We start from the raw sequence: 5,761 nt of genomic DNA, 5'->3' as shown, positions 1-5,761 counted from the left end.
TTTGTATGAAATTATAAAGAACAAATTAGAAGAACTAGATAAATAAGGGTCATTGTAATGTAAATTAAAAATGCATGAAAAAAAGGCAAATTCTACATATGTGGAAGAACCAATCTAAGTCCTATAGAACAGATGAAGAATCACACCTCCATGCTTTTGACAGAAAGTTGGGGGACTACAGAGGTAGAATGTTGCATACATTGTCAGACAGTCACTGACATAACTTCTTTGAGTTCTTCTTCTGAGAGACAAGATAGCAGAGTAAGTAAGTCACTTTCACTCTCCCTTATTGACCTCTGAAAGCGCCCCCCAAAAAAATAATGCCCAAGGAGCAGCTGAACCAGCAGAAAGACAGGATGTAGCATTCTTACAGCTCAGGAAGCTTAGAGGATTAATGGGAAAGGCCCCTCTCACCCTGGGGCAGGGGAGCAGTACAGAATGGGAGGTTTCCCAGCCAGCTGGTGGAAAGCCCCACCTCAGCATGTCAGGGGGAGATTTTGAACCCCAGGGTGGTGGAACAGGCAAGTGGCAATACCAGAACCCCAAGTGCCTCAGTATGGGCAGGGAAACCGTGGACAGAAATAGAGTGGTGGATCAGTGCAATAGGTTAGGTATGCAAGATCCAGTAGTCAATGACTATAGTTATCAGTTATATAGTTATACTTATAGTTATGTAGTTATGGTTAGTTTTGGGTTCAATAAACCTAAGACCTCAGCTTCTGGGATAAGAACTCACTATTTGACAAAAACTGCTGGGAAAAATGGAAAAGAGTATGGCAGAAACTAGGCATAGACCAACATCTTGTAGTATATTCCATAATAAAGTCAAAATCGGTACACAATTTATATATAAAGGCTGATACTATAAGTAAACTGGTAGAGCAAGGAGTAATTTACCTGTCAGATTTATGGAGAACAGAAGAATTTGTGAACGAAGAAAAGATAAAGAACATTATGAAATGCAAAATGGATAATTTTGATTGCATTAAATTGAAAGAATTTTGCATGAACAAAGCCAATACAACCAAAATTAGGAAGAAGCAGAAAATTAGGAGAGAATTTTTACAACCATGTCTCTGATAAGGGCCTCATTTCTAAAATATATAGAGAACTAAGTCAAATTTATAAGAATACAAGTCATTCTTCAATTGTGAAATGTTCAAAGGATATGAACAGGCAGTTTTCAGATGAAGAAATTAAAACCATGTATAGTCATAAAAATACTCTAAATTACTATTGATTAGAGAAATGAAAATCAAAACAACTCTGAGGTATCATATCACACCTATCAGATTGACCAACATAACAAAACAGGAAAATGATAAATGTTGGAGAAGATGTGGAAAAACTGGAACACTAATGCATTGTTGGTGGAGCTGTGAATGATCTAACCATTTTGGAGAGGAATTTGGAACTATGGACAAAGGACTATAAAAATGTGCATACCCTTTGACCCAACAATAAGCACTTCTAGGGCTGTATTCTGGAGAGATCATACAAATGGGAAAAGTACTCACATGTACAAAAATATTTATAGCAGCTCTTTTTGTGTTGGCAAAGAATTGGAAATTGAAAGGATGCCCATCAATTGGGGAATGGCTAAACAAGTTGTGGTATATGAATGTAATGGAATACTATTGTGCTATAGAAATGATGGGCAGGTGGATTTCAGAAAAACCTGGAAAGATTTGTATGGTCTGATACTGAATGAAATGAGCAGAAACAAGAGAACATTGTACACAAAAACAGCCACGTTGTGTGATGACTAATATTGATAAACTTAACCCTTCTCAAAATGCAAGGATCTAAGACATCTCCAGAGCCTCATGATGCAAAATGCTATCCACATCCAAAGAACGTTCTGGGTGGCAATCCTGGGGTGAGAAGGAGTGCTGGCTTGGTGAAGCTTGTAGTTGTGGTGAAGAGAAAATCCTCCTCACAGTTCCAAGGCAGAAAGGAGTGCTTTTGGTCACTCATAGACTAGAGTACAGGGCAGTAAAGGAGTAAACACCTCACCCCTTATCACACCACTTGGAAGAACTGAAAATTTACAGGTCCCTAGAAGTATCTCTGAAAACAGCTGCACAAAACCCCTGAACCTTGGGACACTACATTCTCCACATTGGAAGCAGACCCATGACTTAAGAAAGAGTTTATAATTCAAGTAATTGGCTGGGATCATGAATAAACAAAGGTCCAAAAAAGTCAGACCATAGAATATTTCTTTGGTAACAAAGAAGATCAAAACATACAACCAGAAGAAGAAACCAAAGTCAAAGCTTCTACATCTGAAGCCTCCAAGAAAAGTATAAATCAGTCCCAGGCCATGGAGCATCTCAAAAAGGATTTTGAGAAGAGAAGTAGAGGAAAAACTGGGAAGAGAAATGAGAGTGATGCAAGAAAATCATGAAAAACAAGTCTACTGCTTGCTAAAGGAGACCCAAAAAAATACTGAAGAAAATAACACCTTAAAAAATAGCCTAACCCAAATGGCAAAAGGTCCAAAAAGCCAATGAGCAGAAGAATGCCCTAAAAAGCAAAATTGGCCAAATGGAAAAAGAAGTTCAAAAGCTTACTGAAGAAAATACTTCCTTAAAAATTAGAATAGGGCAATTGGAAGCTAGTGACTTTATGAGAAATCAAGACACTGTAAAATCTAAAAGAATGAAAAAATAGAAAACAATGTGAAATACTAATTGGAAAAACAACTGATCTGGAAAATAGGTCCAGGAGAATAATTTAAAACTTATTGGACTATCTGAGAGTCATGATCAAAAAAAGAGCCTAGACACCATTTTTCAAGAAATTATCAAGGAAAACTGCCCTGATATGTTAGAACCAGAGGGCAAAATAGAAATTGAAAGATTCCACCGATCACCTCCTGAAAAGAGATCCCCAAAGGAAAATTCCTAGGAATATTGTAGCCAAATTCCAGAGTTCCCAGGTCAAGGAGAAAATATTACAAGCAGCCAGAAAGAAACAATTCAAGTATTGTGGAAACACAATCAGGATAATACAAGATGTAGCACCTTCTACATTAAGGGATTAGAGGGTTTGGAATATAATATTCTGGAGGGCAAAGGAGATAGGATTACCACCAAGAATCACCTACCCAGCAAAACTGAGTATAATCCTTCAGGAGAAAATTGGGCATTCAGTGAAACAGAGGACTTTCAAGCATTCTTGATAAAAAAAAAACAGAGCTGAATGGAAAATTTGACTTTCAAATACAAGACACAAGTAAAACATGAAGAGGTAAACAGGAAAGAGAAATCATAAGAGACTTATTAAGGTTGAACTGTTTACATTCCTGTATGGAAAGATAATATTTGTAACTCATGAGCCCTTTGTCAGTATTAGGGTAGTTGGAGGGAAAAAAAGTATATGTATGTATGTATAGATAGATAGATAGATAGAGGGCAAAGGTTGAGTTGAAGGTGAAGGGGTGATATCTGGAGAATAAAATTAAGGGGTGAGAGAGGATTATATTGGAAGAAGGAGAAAGGGAGAGGTAGAATGAGGTAAATTATCTCACATGAAACAGACAAGAAAAGCCTTTTACAATGGAGTGGAAGTGGGAGAAGGTGATAAGGAAGGAGGGAATCTTACTCTTGTAGGATTTGGCTTCAGGAGGGAATAACATTCACACTCAATTGGGTATGGAAATCTGTCTTATACTACATGTAAATAGAGGGGAAAGGGATAAGAGGGCAGGGGATATGATAGAATGGAGGGCAGATTGGGGGAGGGGGTAATCAGAAGCAAACACTTCTGAGGAGGGACAGAGTCAAAAGAGAGAATAGAATAAATGGGGGGATGGGACAGGATGAAAGGAAATATACTTAGTTTTTCACAACATGACTACTGTGGAAATGTTTTGCATGACTACACATGTATAACCTGCCTTTTCAATGAGGTTGGGTGGTGAAATGGAAATTGGAAATTCCCCTTTAAATTAATAAGATCACTCAAATAAATAGGTTCAGTTCAAATCTCGGTCATAACCGTTCCATAACTCCTGAGTGTTCTTGGCCTAGCATTCCAGGAACTAGCCATTCCTAGGTCACGTTGACATGGAGGTTGGCTCCTCTCCTTGTGAGACGTGATGTTATTAAAAAACAAAATACCAAGCCTCAGGCGGATGGGAGCGTGGCTAAGGTCAGATGTGTATTGAACAAACCATGAATAGCGCATGCATCAAAAAGGGCTTCTTGGGCCCCAAGCCTTCTTTGTTTAGAACAATATAAAAACACTGCGTCCTGTAAGCCCGCTGAGCTTCACCCGCGGGAAGGACGCTTCGCCCGGGAAAATATTTACACAATTCAAGTTTGTACGGGCTGTAACGGGGCTCCCAGCCATTGATTGATTTTGGAGGTTCCCTTGAATTGGTGATGTATTCTCTCCCATTACCGACTCTCTTGATCGGTGCTATATTATTGATTGTTCTTATTATTTATGCTTTCTATGCAAATTCAAACTATCTGTGCTTTGCTTCTTCTAAATAAATTATCTATTTCCTATTATTTTCTGGTGCGTTGGAGAGTGTCATTATAGGAGCGAATCCGAACTAAATCATATTAATACAGGTGGGGAGGGAGTAAGGGAGAAAATTTGCAACCCAATGTTTTAAAAACACATGGTAAATAAAAGTCATTTTCACATGCAACTGGGAAATAAGAAATACAGGAAATGTGGTATAGAAATCTATTCTGCCCTACCAGAAAATGGAAGAGGAAGGGGATAAGAGAAAGGGTGGACAGATAGAAGGGAGGGAAGATTAGGGGAAGGGGTATACACAATGCATGCCATCTTGGGGTGGAAGGAGGGATGAGGTGGGGAGAAAATTTGGAACTCAAAATCTTGTGGAAGTAAATGTTGAAAACTAAAATAAATTTTAAAAAAGGATAGACTAAAGGAGGGATTCATCTTAAGCAAAACAAACTCTACATATAGATACACACAAATATTTATAGCAGTTCGTTTTACACTGACAAAGAATTAAGTAACTTAGATTACACCCATCATTTAGAAAATGGTTATATGAATGTGATTTAATACTCCTGTACTGTAAGAAAGGGCAAAAAGGATGATTTTCTAAAAACCTGGGCCAACTTTTATGTCCTGATTCAGGGTGAACCAGGACAACAGTTGATACAAAGCATTAATATTGTAAAAACAACTTTGAAAGACATAGGATCTCTGATCGGTGCAATGATGAGCCACAATTCCAGAGGACTCATAATGAAACATTGCTACTCACCTGCTAATGGAGAGGTGATAAAATGTGGGTTTGGACATGGCCAATGTGAGCATTTGTTTTACTTGACTATACATGTTTATAAGAGGAGCTTTGTTTTGCTCTCTCAATGGAGGAAGGAGAGATGGGAGATAGAAAAGATAGATTTTTAATGATTGATAAAAAATCAGTTAAATAAATTCAAATGAGAGGACTTGACTAGAAGACCTCTAAAGTCCTTTGTAGATCTTGATCTAAGATTCAAGACACAACTAGACTGATAGCATGCTAAACTTGGAATGAGAGTGGGAATCCTTTTTTAGGCACTTACTAGCTGTGCAACCCTGGACAAGTCACGTAACCTCCATCTGTCCTAGTTTCCATATTTGTAAAATGAGAAAAATAATAGCACCTTCTCCAGATTAGTTGTGGAAAATAAAATGAGATAATATATGTAAAAAAAGAAATGCAAATCAAAGCAACTGTGAGGTACCAACTACATCATACCTATCAGATTAGCCAACA

Source organism: Phascolarctos cinereus, unplaced genomic scaffold (genome assembly GCF_003287225.1).
Source record: "Phascolarctos cinereus isolate Bilbo 61053 unplaced genomic scaffold, phaCin_HiC Scaffold_5;HRSCAF=322, whole genome shotgun sequence".
NCBI classification, from domain to species: Eukaryota; Metazoa; Chordata; class Mammalia; order Diprotodontia; family Phascolarctidae; genus Phascolarctos; species Phascolarctos cinereus.
This window is presented reverse-complemented; position numbering follows the sequence as displayed.